The sequence below is a fragment of the Malaya genurostris genome, chromosome 3, assembly GCF_030247185.1.
Source record: "Malaya genurostris strain Urasoe2022 chromosome 3, Malgen_1.1, whole genome shotgun sequence".
Classification (NCBI taxonomy): domain Eukaryota; kingdom Metazoa; phylum Arthropoda; class Insecta; order Diptera; family Culicidae; genus Malaya; species Malaya genurostris.
Genome location: NC_080572.1, coordinates 110048979 through 110065133, shown reverse-complemented (window position 1 = coordinate 110065133; position 16155 = coordinate 110048979). Strand labels below are relative to the sequence as shown.

The 16155-nt window shown below is 37.2% G+C and overlaps 2 protein-coding genes across 2 annotated transcripts in view; both read left to right on the top strand.

The window, feature by feature from the left end:
• Window positions 1–16155, top strand: part of LOC131439673 (protein yippee-like) — a 257659-nt gene that overhangs the window by 58878 nt on the left and 182626 nt on the right. The gene's annotated exons all lie outside the window — the stretch shown is intronic.
• The window catches only part of LOC131439672 (ras-related protein Rab-23), a 165339-nt gene that overhangs the window by 58875 nt on the left and 90309 nt on the right, over window positions 1–16155 (top strand). The window lies entirely within an intron of this gene.

Here is a 16155-nt window from a genome sequence, read left to right as displayed (position 1 = left end):
CTAGGGACTTCATTCGTGTGATGTCCAGATTCATGTCCAATCACTACACGTTAGAAGCACATCTCCTTCGAATTGGACTTTCCGAAACTAATCATTGTGCTTCTGGCAAAGGTTATCGCGATATTGATCATGTCGTTTCGACATGCGTGGAGTATCGTGATGTCAGATCTCAACTAATAAATTCCTTGCGTACCCAAGGTAGACTATCCAATGTCCTAGTTCGCGACATCCTTGCTTGTCGTGACCTTACATACATGAAACTTCTTTATCATTTCATTAAATCCATTGGAGTTCCTATTCAAAGGCTATAGCAGGATAAGCATGTGAAATCTGCCCCCAAAGGGAATTCATATTGTTATATCACATTCGAAAGGTTATAGACTGGAAACAATTTTCTCAAAGTTTCAAACCTTTAACTGCCATATTGACGGAGCTAGGGTGGTTCTATTGATTTTTATTTTATTTGATTTTTGAAGAAATTGCTCATCCGAAAAATTTGAGAAAAATCAGGTATGTTTAAGGTATTATGGGGATGCTTTACAATTTTTTTCAAAATTTTTGAATATGTATTACTTTCATTAAAAAATACTAGAAAATTTTGAAACATATTTTTTCTCTCTTCCAATTTTTGCACCACCCTGGATTTTTTAGTGATAAATAAAGAATTTTTGGACATGTTAAAATGGTATGTTTTCATATTTTTTAAAAATGTGGACGACCAAAATATTTGATTTTTTCTAAAAAATCAATAACAGTCGACCATGCGTTCCCATCAAATTCTGAGAGAAGGAAACGCATGGTGCTTTATCTTAACAGTTTCTAGTAGTAGTCGACCATGCGTTCCCATAAAGTTCTCGTAAAAGGGAAACGCATGGTGCTTTGTTCTAGTAGTTTATGATGCAACTCAAGCGCAGGGCTTAGAAATCAAACTAACGAAAAGAAGGAAATGAGTATCAACCTTTGCATAATACATACACGATCATACTTCGGGTACAACCTAGAAAGCTACAAAGCAATAACTTACTGGTATGTGGTTTTTATATGAATGGTAGTAATATATGAACGTTGCGAGTATCACACATATGCAGCTCGGTTACGGTAGTCAAGAACTAGAGCGGGTGACTGTATATAATTCGATGATTCGATAATGTTTCATGAAATGGTCAAATCGTTTTGCACTGTTGGGTCTCGTACAACGCGGTTTTCTTTTTGCCAGCTCTGTACATTTCACTAAATACATAGCGAGTTGAAACAGCAGTGAATTTAATTTTTTCTTTTTTATATTGGTGTCAAACAAAAGTGGCCACTGATGAAGGTTGGAATCGATTTCTTATAATTGTTTTTCCATAAATACGTTTATTTCTTAAGGCAATTTACATAAGTTGTTCTTCGCCGTAGCATCACTTTTACATAGAATTCTTATCCTAATATAATACTAATATAGTCACAACAATTTGAGTTTAATAAAGCATATTCCTCTCATTTTTTAAATATCATATTATTTGAACCAAACGATGAACTGCTATAAATTATAAAATAAGCTGAAATTTTTATACATTTTGTTGTTGATTGTTGTTGGAGTTTTTTTATCAGCACATCATTTTTAATAAAATTTTGCTATTGGATGAACTAATGGACGCAGTAGGAGTCAGAACTAAGACTCAAAAGGGTCAATTATTAAATTGAAACTTCAATTGTCTTTATGAAATGATTAAGAAGTTCCATGTAAGAAAGGACACGAAAAAATTTCAGAAAATTATTGACTGTATTATTCATTTAAATAGGAAATGGGATAAAAATGTTATAAAAATACATTGCTGTTTCAATGCACACATTTTCTCTCCGATTCTTTTCGTTTATTCTATAGAATTATCATCGTCACTTGGTAGCTGTTCTGATTTAAGCATTTCTGACAATATTTTCGCCGGTCTCACAATTCTGGATAAAAACCGAGCATAAGGAAAGGTAGTGAATAATGGCGGCCTCATGTGAACAGCAACCAACAGTTCTATTGCCAATAACGCATTCACACCAACGGCGCTGGATTCCCAAATATCCAGTCAAATTTGTAGTGTACTCGATATAGTACTTGTAAGCTTTTAAAAATGAGACTTATTACCGGCCCGAATAGCTTTTTTGTGATCTGTGTGTCTCAATTGGGTCATCTCGTGATAAAGCTTTACATCCAAAATTTCTTGGCAGAACATCCTTTTCAAAAGCTTCTATTCCAGAGCTACGATATTCCGATACTTGTTGCTCTCGTTCCAATCCAAGGATTGATAATATTATCTTATTAGAACTTCCCGTTCGCAATTTGAACAAAATTATTAAACCTGTAAAAACCTGGAAGCGTTCCTCTGAGAGTGAAAATCACTTACTGAGTTAATTATGTATTTTCAGATATTTTCTGGAAAATATGGAGCTTTCTACACAATATACCCAAAAATTAAAGAGATCGATTCAGCGAATCAAGTTTTTTAATAGACATGGTCGATAAATGCTTGACTTGAAATTATGCAAAGGTTATAACAAAAACGAAAAATAACGCATCACTATTTTTTATATCTGTAGTTGTTTCAAATTTTAGAATAAATATAAAAATATATAGCGCTATCAGTCTACAAACCATGAAAACCATCATGAAGATATTCGATTGACGTTTTCAAACACAAAATTCCAACTTTATCTTTATCATACATTTTTCCAGAAAACTATAGACATCCCTCGATAACATACCTTTATGATAACTTTTGACACTGTAATGAAATTTTCATTCTTTCTTTCATTATTCTTTCTTTACATCCATCAGCAACACGTAAAAAACTGACACCCGCTCTAGTTCTTGACTGCCATAACCGAATTTCATATGTGTAATACTCGCGACGTTCATGTATTACTACCATTCATATATGAACCACATACCAGTAAGTTCTTGCTTTGTAGCTTTCTAGGTTGTACCCGGAGTATGATCGTGTATGTATTATGCAAAGATTGATACTCATTTCCTCCTTTTCGTTACTTTGATTTCTAAGCCCTGCACTTGAGTTGCATCATAAACTACTAGAACAAAGCACCATGCGTTTCCCTTCTAAGAGAACATTATGGGAACGCATGGGTGACTACTACTAGAAACTGCTAAGATAAAGCACCATGCGTTCCCTTCTCTCAGAATTTGATGGGAACGCATGGTCGACTGTTATTTATTTTTTAGAAAAAATTAAATATTTTGGTCGTCCACATTTTTAAAAAATATGAAAATATACCATTTCAACATGTCCAAAAATTCTTTATTTATCACTAAAAAATCCAGGGTGGTGCAAAAATTGGAAGAGGGAAAAAATATGTTTCAAAATTTTCTAGTATTTTTTAATGAAAGAAATACATCTTCAAAAATTTTGAAAAAAATTGTAAAGCATCCCCATAATGCCTTAAATATGCCTGATTTTTTTCAAATTTTTCGGAGGAGTAGTTTCTTCAAAAATCAAATAAAATAAAAATCAATAGAACCACCCTAGCTCCGTCAATATGGCAGTTAAAGGGTTGAAACTTTGAGAAAATTGTTTACAGTCTATGACCTTTCGAATGTGGTATAACGATATGAATTCCCTTTGGGGGCAGATTTTACATGCTTATCCTGCCTTTTATTTTATTTTAGACTGTTTTCTCTTCCATGAGTTCAACCACTAGCCAACTATATGATATTGAATAAAAGTGATAGAACTGATACAAATAAACCTGAAATAGTTATAAGATCATGTACAAAATAAATGCATTTTATTTAATGTAATTTAAAATAGCAACTTGCTTGATAAAAACAGTTTTTAGATTAACTAATGAATACCAACATACTAATATGATATTTGAAATGTATTAGAGCAAATTCAGCAGCTAGAAGTTCTATATGGAAGATCTATAATAGAGCAGAAACTGAAACAAACGAATCCCCAGTAAGCCGTTCTAGTTTTATTTATTCGATCAGTTCTTCTGTCAAATTTAAAACTGGTCTACGATGTTGTTCTATTTATTATATATTTGAAACACAAGTAAAACACTGCTGGGGCTGCCAGTTTTTCTTGTTATAAAGTTCAGATTTAAATTTTGTAACTGACATAAATTATGCATCTAGTATAAGAACACTCCTGAACATGTTCTTAGATTTAGAGTAATATGTATTGTGGATGCCACGGCGAAGAAAAACTTATGTATATTGCCTATGAAATGAACGTATTTATGAGTAAAAAAAATCACTCGATTGTAACACAAACTAAATTTCACATTAGATTAAAATAATGTGAGTCTAATTACTATTTTGAAAAATGGCATTATGTCAAATGACCATTGTGCGAAATAACTATTATGCCAAATAACCATTATGCCATGCCATACCTGGGTTGACGGTTCAATGCATAGGACACTTGTCCCACAAGCCAGTTGTCGTATGTTCGAGCCTCGACCTGGAAGGATTCTTAGTGTCAGTACGATCGTAGCACTAGCCATGCAATGATTCTGTACGCTATGAATCGGCTGCGAAGTCTGTTGAATCAGGAAGGCCAAATTTCACTAAAGGAATGTAATGCCAGGACTTTGCTTTGCCAAATGGCCTTATACCAAACGATATTATACTAAATGACCTTCTGCCAAACAAGCCGCCCCCTCAAGAACAACTGCTTCTAGGGAAAAGGTCGTTAGGGGTAAATTTATTTCTTTCAATCTGTAATATTATATTCTGGTGTCGAAATCATTATTAAAATGTTTTACAAATGTTGGTAAACGGTTTTAGCTGTAACTTCGTAAATTTTCAATTCACACTAACCAAATTTACACCAAAATGCAGGCCAATAAAAATATTTTAAGAAATGCTAAGGAGACTTAAATTTTTTTTTCGGATGGTTTACTAATTCTTGAAGAAGTATTAAACCTTTTTTCACAGTGTATATTTTTGCCTTTCTCATATAGAAAGACTACACAATTACTGTGAAAACCGACTTCTGAATCGAGGCCTGGAGAGCCGAATGTCATATACCATTCGACATGGCTCGAGGAACTGAGCAAATGTTTGTGTGTGTGACGAATATTGTCAGTCATTTTTCTCGGAGGTGGCTGGACTGATTCTTACAAACTTAGATTCAAATTAAAGGTCTTATGGCTTCATACAAAGTTCCGGAATTTCACTTGGATCCCGGTTCCAGAATTACAGGGTGATATGCACCGGAAATGTGAAATTAATGTCACTCACTTTTCTCGGGGTGGCTGCACTGATTTTAACCATCTTAGATTCTACATAAAGGTCTTAAGATGCCATAAGAATGTTCCAATATTCATTCGGATCAAACCCCTGGTTCCGGAGGTAGGGTGCTTAGTGTAAAAAATCAATTTCAAGAAAAATTTTCCATATACTACCTCTTCGTAATGGCTAGTGATTTTCTCAACCAAATAAACCATTGATAGTCTCATACACTATTTACTGAATTTTATCCAAGTTCTACTTCCGGTACATTTTTTTCCAATATTCAAGTTGCCATATAAAATCTTAAAAATATTTGTAGGTTTCATTAGTGTATAGTTGAATGAACCGAATGTCACTATTGAATAGATTGAATATATTCTCATTAACTTAAATTCAAACGTAGTATATCAATGTGGTAAGCCCTTGGCATCTTAGAGCTTAAGCAGTGTGCCTTAAACATTATATTCTTGAATAAAAAAAAATATCAATGTGGTAGTATTATGCAATAGAAATCTTCAAAACTCTCTTCTAAACTGTTTTAAATTGTAGTTTTTCTGCGATTTTTTGCTGTAATATATAAGAGAAAATGAATAGTACGAGAAAGGCATTATACCACTCGGTGGATTAAAACAGGCCCAATCGATTTCCTACAGCTTCTTGGACACCATTTTTATACAATTTACAGTTTCCGATTTACCACGATTTGAAGAAAGTGCATACAACGATATATCTACCCGTTTTAAAAATCAGTCTTGAGCTGAATCGGTGAAATCCGTGCAAAACACATGGTTTGCTATTCTAAAAACGTGTGCCAATTTGAAGAAAGTCGATTCTGATTTTGCTACTTTTTCTGCTGCTAATTTCTGGAATTGCTCTTGTGAGTTAATAGTATTTTTCGAACGCATTTAAAGTTTTAGGCATTTGTACGAAAATTTGGTGTAGTATTTTGTTCAGTTACGTCATCGATAAGATTACGTTTCCCGAAACGGAAATGTTCGCCATAACCCTTCCAAAGTTGAAGCTTTAAAACGAATCTAATGTCGTTTTCGTTTTTAAATTGCACTACACCGGTGTAGCGAAAGCTGCACTGAAACCGTTCGTTTTTACCAATTGCACTACACCAGTGCTACACTTTTTCTGCCCCGATACCACTGGTGTAGCACTCATTAAAAGTTTGGTGTAGATCTGTGCAATGGAATCGTTTATTGTAGTCAATGGTTACTGTTTATGTTTTCGTCATTTTTGTTCGTTTATTCATGCCTCAGTGTAGCACTGCACCGGTGTAGTGCAAATAAAAAACGAAAACGCCATAAGTTCGTCAAAATCGGTCTAGCCATCTCGGCGAAAAATTTCTATCTCGTCGAGCTGAGTCAAACGGTATATGGCAGGGGTGTCCGTGGTTGCGATTTTCCAATAATTTATGTCTTTTATATAGATGTAAAATTATAGAAAATAGAAATATATATAAAAAACGAAACGTAACAGGAATATAAATATTAATACTAATTGTTCCCTTTGAAACTATCTGGAAACGAAAATGGAATAAATTACCGGGAAATGTAATAATTTATTGAATCATTTTTTGTGGATGCCCGGCGGTGTGAAATTGAAACGAGTCGGATACAGTGTTATAGAAGAAATGTGTCCACTGATCTCACTCAATACTTTGAATGGAGTTTTCTTGTATTCTTCAAATTCCTTTGTTTACCGTAACCATATATGGCACATGAAATGACGCATTTACATATCGGTTTCTTCTACACAGAAACGCAGGAAAATTCAAACTGTAGCTATATTCCACTGGAACAGGAACCGAACTGTTTTCTTGACCGGTAGCATGAAAATATTCCCTTATAAATAAGTTATCAGGATATTCGTTGCCATGATAACAGACGGTATAAACCAGTGGACGCAAAAAGGTATTGGAATACGTGGATGAGCTGGAAAACAGGTGCGAAACGGCAACGAGGCCGGGGTAGGACAATGTCGACTAGTTACTGCTGTGTCTCGATAGTTTAGTATCGGTAGATGTTTCGAAAATCTCTGCCAAACGGTCTTGTCTTTTTGCGGTAACCTTCTACGGTCGTGGTTGTAACTTTGTTGACAGTGCTCTGCGACAGACAGTCCAAGGATACTGCGTAACAAAGAAAACTGCTGGCTCGATATGGCGCATCTTGGCAGTCGCATCCTTTGGCAGCTGCTGTTGAATGTATTCGCGAAGATGCAGCAACTCACCAATACCAGTTCCCGTTTGCGATGGTATCAGCACTCTCACTAACAGACCAGTATTACCAACACCAGCCTTTTCGATCCTGGCACGAACTGGAACAAAGAGCATCAACATAGAGTGCACTTGCAACCAGTTTTTCTCTTGCTTGTGTTTCAGTGGTTGCCATGCGGCCCAGGTGCAGTTGCATCGGAACTGACCTATATAAGGTGGTGCGCAGGACATGCTATGTACTGGGACATCAGACGTGAAATTGGGTCAAATATTGTTGACTTGTTTTGCCCGCGCACAGAGTGTATTTGCGATGGCTGCGTGCAATAGCATTAATATTGAATGTGCTATTGCATTATGACTTCATTTTTTGCTTGCTCTGAATAGGCACTTCATTGGGATGCTATAGCAGGAGCTGCAGGTTAGCATCCGTCAGAACGATGGTTGCAAGCACTTGCTGGTGAATTTTGAATTAGGTTGGATTTTTTTTCAAACTCATTCATCATAGTTAGGTGGGAAACACCTTTTGTAATTATTATAGTGTACTGAAGTACATACGTGAGTGTTCTAGCATTCTATTGGAATCATCTAGCGATTCAAGAAAAAACTTTAGTATAAAGGGTGTTTTTATAAGAGCTTGCTGATTTGAAATTTAAATAAAACACATGCCTAATTATGAAATGGCCAAATTTTTTCTATTTGGTAGATAATTTCTTCTCTTTGCCTTTTTCATATAGAAGGGTTTTTTCTTGACATTTAACATTTAAATATGATTTCTGGCATGCGGTCGCCACGACTTTTTTCCACAAAAGTCATTCTGGACGTCCAATTTTTAATCACTTTGAGGGCGAATTTTAGCCGTTGAATCTTGTTTTTCCAAAGCATCAATCTTTGCTGATTTATCCACATAAACTAATGATTTCATGTATTTCCACAAAAAATAATCTAGTCACAATCACATGAACGCGGAGGCCAATGCACCGGTCCATTTCCAGAAATAATGTTGTCGTTGAGAAGTTCTTTCAATAAGTCGATGTTCGGTTTTCACAGTGATTACATAACCTTTCTATATGAGAATGCAAAACAAACCTACTAAAAACACCCGTTATAATCAAATAGTTCTGGTTGATGTGCATTGAAAGCTGTCAAACTGACCATTAAACACTGGTAGTTGAGCTTCAAATAAACTCATTTTGTCTAAATCAGTTCCTGTTTCAAAAACATCGGATTTGCAATTTATTCCCAGAAATGACATTACCGCTTTTCAAATCCTTAGAGTGAAATAAAAACAAATCAATGCAGCTTATTTTTATTTGTATTCGACTTCCGGCTTCAGAGTCACAAATGTATGGCGAACAAGCGCCCAGTTTTGTGTCGTTGGAAAAAGGGGAGGAAATCTTAAATAGTGTTTACCAAATTGTTATTTAATTTTTGTTTAGAGGTTTTGACTTTAAGGGCATTCGGCTCTTCGGGCCAGAAAAACGTTTCTGACCCTATGTGCGGGGTTAGGAATCGAACCCAGGTGGTCTGCGTGAATGGCATCGACTAACCCTTCACGCTAAACCCGTCCCCACGAATCGTTTCGAATTATTTGTTCAAACGATTGATACCCACACAAAGTCTCATTGCCCAGCAAGGTCTTGACACTTGCTTGTAGTACATGCCGAAGTAGCGTTCGGATAGAATCAAAATGAAACTCAAATCTGCTGTTGAATTTTGTTTATATATGTTTCCATATCTAGATTATCTAGATCCAAATTTTCTTCACACATTCATGATGTCGTCCAAATTTTTATTTGTAGAGTTGAACTAGCAAAACCGCTATTACGCCATATTGGGAATGCGGAACGAATTCCAAGAATCACTTTCTCTTGCAGAGATTATAAATCTGAAAAGTTCGTCAAAGTCGATTCCATCGTTGTCTTCCTTATCAACCTACCCGAGCGTTGGAGCGGCTCGAAACAGCGTCTGTTCTCCATGTTAGGAGCGGCTGATTACCGTCCTTGTGTCAGTGTGGGACTCTAAACTGGGCTGACCATCATCATCCGGCGAGACAGGAGGTTGGTGCTGGCCTAATAAGAAAGAAATATGACTCGGAATAATCGGCTCTATGACGAGCATTTGAATGGTGAAACACAAGATACAGAGAACGACACAGGAATCAATCTGGGTGCACGCTCAGTCGATGACAGATTCCTAGCACCTAATCTATCGGAGACAAGTGAGGAGATCGGCAAGCTGAGGAACAACAAAGCCGCGGGCAATGACCAGTTACCAGGCAAGCTACTCAAACATGGAGGAGAGGCACTGACTAGAGCGCTGCACTGGATGATTTCTAAGATTTGGGAGGAGGAGATTCTACCGCAGGAATTGATGGATGGAGTGGTATGTCCCGTCTACAAAAAGGGCGACATTGTTGCAATTACCGCGCAATCACATTGCTCAACGCCGCCTACAAAGTACTCTCCCAAATCCTTTGCCGTCGTCTATCACCAATAGCTAGGGAATTCGTAGGGCCGTACCAAGCGGGATTTACTGGAGCCCGCGCCACTACGGATCACATATTCGCGATAAGACAACTACTCCAGAAGTGCCGTGAATACAACGTACCCACGCATCACCTATTCATTGAGTTCAAAGCGGCATACGACACAATCGATCGAGGACAGCTATGGCAGATAATGCACGAATACGGTTTTTCGGATAAACTGACGCGATTGGTCAAAGCAACGATGGATAGAGTGATGTGCTACGTCCGAGTATCTGGGACACTCTCGAGTCCCTTCGAATCTCGGAGAGGGCTACGGCAAGGTGATGGACTCTCTTGTATCTTGTTCAATATTGCCTTGGAAGGTATGATTCGAAGAGCGAGGATCGACACGAGTGGCACGATCTTCCGAAAGTCCGTACAACTTTTTGGCTTCACGATATTGATATTGTGACACGTAATCTTGAGAAGATGACGGAAACCTACATCGGACTGAAAGCTGAAGTTAGGCGTATCGGACAGGCCATAAATGCGTCAAAAACAGAATACATGAGAGGAAGAGTCGCAAGAGAAGAAACACTACGCCTACCGCCACGAATATTGATAGACGGTGACGATATCGAGGTGGTTGACGAGTTCGTGTATTTAGGATCACTGGTGACCGCCGATAATGACACCAGCAGAGAAATTCATAGACGTATTTTGGCAGGGAATCGTGCGTACTTAGGACTCAGAAAAACCCTCGGATCGAGAAAAGTACGCAACCTCACGAAATTTACCATCTACAAAACGCTCATTAGACCGGTTGTTCTCTATGGCCACGAGACCTGGACTATGTTGGCAGAGGACCAACGCGCCCTTAGTGTTTTCGAAAGAAAGGTACTGAGGACCATCTACGGCGGAGTGCAGATGGAAGACGGAACGTGGAGACGGCGTATGAATCACGAATTGCAACAGCTGCTCGGAGAACCACCCATCGTACGGACAGCTAAAATCGGACGTCTACGATGGGCTGGGCATGTCATAAGGATGTCGGACGACAGCCCAGTGAAAATGGTTCGTGAATCAAATCCGGCTGATACAAGAAGAAGAGGAGCGCAGCGAACAAGGTTGATCGATCAAGTGGAGGGTGATCTCAGAAGCATCCGTGCCTTGAGTGGCTGGCGACGAGAAGCCATGAACCGAGTAATGTGGAGACGTATGCTTGATACAGCAAAGACACCCCAGGACTGTTAGGTAACTACCGTATGATATCTTTAAAATGTCAGCTATCTCATGCATTTTCGATTTACGAGTTTCAAAAACGGTTTGGTGGCATTCAGCATCTTCAGTGTCAGTACGAGCACGTTTAAACTCAGCATACCACCCGGTAAATGGCTGTTTTTTTTATGGAGCAGAGTCCCTGTAGCAAGCCGTTGTTGAGCTTGTACTTTATTTTCATAAAAAAAAACACTGAGCAAAAACCAATGTATCAGCTCCGGGACTCTTTGATCCATGTATTATATGTATGAAAATAGCAATAAAGCGAATTGTTCATGCAACAAACGAAAAACTACTTCACCAAAAAGAAAGAACACACCAAATCGAAATCCTCTTTATAAATATCCTTTCCTCGCAAACACAAAAACATAAACTGATGTTTTGTGCAGAAAATCTGGTGGATTTTTTACCATTGCAAATGCTGGTAATATCGATTGATGATAAATTCGTTCGTTTTTGTTAGTTTTTATTGAGTTAAAAAATACTTACTTTTATTGGGAAATAAAATAAACTATTGAGATGACGAAAATGACGAATTTGATAATTATACACAGTTCAAGATTTTTTTTGGTGATTTTACATCTTACAAGATGCACATAAATGGAGCGTCGTATTTCACACAGATTTATATTCAAGAACACGACAAAAATGTGTGACTTGAAAATTAGATGATTTGAATTCGAATGAAATAAAAAACAAAAGATCGATAGCAACAGCGCGACTTGAACAAAGAAACACTAGATCATAAAACACATCAGTTAATCGACTGAACCACAAAAGCACATGTCTGCTTGTTGAATAAATGATACATACAAATTCATACAGTGGCACTTGGTAGTTGAGTGCAAATTACACTCGAAACAGGTAAAGTTCTGTGCGAGTGGAATTTTGTGTCATTGGAAAGTGATTTGTATCATTTGTAGAATTATGTCCCAGGTCACATTTTTTCTTTGTTTCATTCACTATTTTTAAATATAATGTGTACTGAAAACGGACCTAAGTACTGCTAAGATGGTACCTTTTTTATCAATCCGCATGTGTTTTTTGCACTAATATTCTTCGGTGTTTTGTGTTTCCATGAAATTATTTTAATGATTTTAGAAGTATTTTATGAATATTAAATTTTTGTCCCTCAAAAATTGTGGTTAGGAAGAATGGCAATGCATTGGGCAAAGAAAACTTTAGACATAGAATTGAAATTGCCGTGAATGTATGTATTTTCTTGAACAGAGTAAAACGTTTAGAGTGAAAATGAAATTGTGTTATGTAGATAATTATAGATAATTATAGATAATATCATACTTCCTAAGTAATTCTACCGTTTTTTATTGATAGTGTGACAATCACAATTCTGGTTTGATTCAATTGATTTTTTTAAACAACCAACATTTGTTTGAAACAATCATATTCTATTCTAGTATAAAACAAGCATATTTAATTTGGATCTGCTATTAAAACAACTTTCTTTTGGTTTGATGGGCAACTAACCGTTTTGTTGTTCTGAATAACCGGAATTTTTCTGCGTGTACCATAATAATACGCCATAGCCGAACGATCACGTTGACAAAAACGTTCTGTGCCAAAAACTAAAGGCGAAAATTAAAAATGTTCAGATTTAGATTTGAAGATTTCTTTTACAGAACCATTACAGAGAGATCGCTCATCCAATTTTTATAAACTTAGATTCAAATGAAAGGTCTCACGGTGTCATACGAAATTCCTGAATTTCATTCGGATGCGACTTCCGGTTCCGGAGTGTTAAGGTGAAGTGTGTTCAATATTGTACACCGTCACTTAAACCGGCGAAACAAAAACCGCAAAATTTATTCAAAACTATCCATTATAGCCATTATCGGTAGGCAGCTAAACAATCCGATTCTGGCTATCCTGGTTCCCGGTTTTCGATTACCGACGGGGGGAAATAGTCATATGCTCATAAGTGGATCACACTCGTTTTTCTCAGAGTTTGTAGAACCGATATTTCCAATCTTAGGGTCAAATGAAAGGTTAGGTCTTATGGTCCTACAAAAAATTACTGCATATTTTCGGATTCAACAAAAATTTAAACCGTCGTTTAGAGTACGATGGCAAAATAAAAACTATAAAAACTTCAAAATTTGATTAAAAACTAGAAGGGTTTGTACGTCATGTTAAAGACTGTCCCAGAAAGTATGGACGCACTTTGATTTCGCTGTAAATAATTCACAAGTGTTAGATATTCAAATTTTATTCGATATACTGATAATATTAGACTACAACAACAGAATATTATTCTCAACATTTGCTACTTAGCCATTGTAGACCAGCTGGCGCACCTTCTTGCGAACGATCCTCATTAAATTCCGTACAGACTTCTTGGCGACAAGTTTTGATACTTTTTCCAATCTTTTTCGAACTGTTGAATGGTTTCAGCTGCCGAGACATGTTTTCTAAGATGTGCCTTCGTTAATGCCCAAAATTCCTCAATTGGTTGAAGTTGTGGGCAATTTGGTGGATTCATGTCTTTTGGGACGAAAGTGACATTTTTGGTAGTATACCATTCTACCGTTGATTTCGAGTAGTGGCAAGAAGCAAGATCTGGCCAGAAGACAACAGGATCCTTGTGGCTTCGAATCATGGGTAGTAGTCGTTTTTGTAAACATTCCTTGATTTATATTTCGCTGTACATTGAAGCAGTGGTGATGAAGGGTTACGAAATCTTACCGCAGCTACAAATTGCTTGCCAGACCATAGCTTTCTTAACAAATTTTTCGACTTCAATCGATGTCTCGAACTGGTTTAACACTTGCCCTTCTCGTACCGTATAATATTGTGGTCCCGGCAAGGATTTGTAATCGAGTTTCACGTAGGTTTCGTCGTCCATGATCATGCAGTTCAAATTTCCAGCAAGAATCGTATTGTACAGTTTTAGAACCCTCGGCCTGATCGATGCTTCTTGTTTCGGACTACGATTTGGTTGTTTCTGCTTCTTATAGGTTCGAAGATTCAAACGTTCTTTAGCACGAAGAACATTTGACTTCGAAGTGCCCACTTTTTTGGCCACATCCCGAACTGAAACCTCCTTCTTTTGCTCGAACGTCTTCAGTATACGTTTATCCAACTGAGGGTTAGCAGTACCTTTTTTATTTTTTTTTTTGAGTTATTGTTTGCACATTGAGAAACCGATATGGCGCGTGTCCCGTTAGTATGTTTGTCTCTTGCTCCTTGATATGCTGATTTTGTCGGGACACGCTTGCATATGTACCAAGCTTGGGAGCGTATGCCTGTTATGTCGTTTAACACTTTCGTATCGTTCAGGCAGAACACTAGCTTCGTTGATACAAAAACTTTCCCCAGTACTGTGGGAGAAAGCTCTGCAATTTCTGCATTTACTTTGTCCACTTCCTGCTGTTAGTTCCGTGTTTTCCTTTTGGAAGATTATTATTTTGGGCAGCGAAGGGAAACAGATGAAGGATAATTGTTGTTCCAGATTATCCAGCCTTATTGCTCAACAATCAATCGCAAGGGAACCAAACAGATAGCAAATAATGTACAGTAAGGAAGCGCAAGAGAGTCGAAATAAATCAGTTCGCAAGTATAGGCAGTTCCATCCGCAGAAATTCAATCGTTTAGTGAATCTAGAGGATGTATTCAAACGATTTCTTTCAACGTCTGATCCTGTAATAGCATTATCGAATAGAGTAACAACCAACGTGAGTGTACTTCATCTTCCCGATTATGCAGCTGAATTAGTTTTAACACGCTAGAAGACAGCAATACCTTATTTTCATATATATAGCTAATAAATGTCTTATATGAAAGAGCATTTTTCAATGAAAAAACCCAATGTTTGAACACAATTTAAAAAATTTAAAAAAATATCTCCTCCGCCATTTTTTTTTATAAACAGCTCGAAAGTATTCTCGATCAAATGAAAGAAACCGATTTTTTTTCATTTGCTCCAATGTTAGATATAGCAGTTTAAAAATGATCTGTTTTTGAACTAGTTTTGCTCATAACTTATCGCAAAAATGAAGTCTTCATACTCTGCTGGACCCGACGGTATCCCGGCAGTTATTTTGAAGCGATGCTCTAGTGGTATTATAGTACCTCTATGTCTTCTGTTCCGACTGTCACTCATGACTGGAGTATTTCCTGATATCTGGAAATCTGCTTATATGTTTCCTGTGCACAAAAAAGGAGACAAGAAGAACGTCGACAATTACCGTGGTATCACCGCTCTTAGCGCCATTCCTAAATTGTTTGAGCTTATCGTTTTGGAACCTATTTTTAATCACTGCAAGCAGTACATCGTTGAAACTCAACACGGGTTCATGCCGAAACGCTCAACGGCCACTAACTTACTAACTTTCACGACGTTTATAACGGATGCTATGTCTAAAGGTCATCAAACGGACGTTGTCTACACGGATCTCTCTGCTGCTTTTGATAAAATTAATCACGCTATCACTATTGCCAAATTGGACAGACTGGGCTTCGGTTCCAACATTCTTCGGTGGATTCAATCGTATCTTTGCAATCGACGGCTGGCGGTTAAGATCAATGAAAATGTTTCCAAGGAGTTTTTGGCTTTTTCTGGTATTCCACAAGGCAGTCATCTCGGACCACTGATATTTCTACTGTATTTCAACGACGTGAACTTTTCATTGAAAGGTGCACGATTATCTTTCGCGGACGACCTAAAGTTATTCCAAATTATCAAGACTCTTGAAGATGCCTGTCTCCTTCAAAGTGAGCTTGAAATTTTCTCCGAGTGGTGTGAAATTAATAAAATGTCGCTAAATATCAACAAATGCTCGATTATCACCTTCACACGAAAAAAACACCAATTCGTTTCAATTATTGTCTTCGAGGATCAGTGATTGATAGAGTCAATTGTGTCAAAGATCTTGGCGTTCTTCTCGACGAACAATTGAATTACAAGCAGCATATTTCGTACATCGTGGCAAAAGCTTCTCGTTG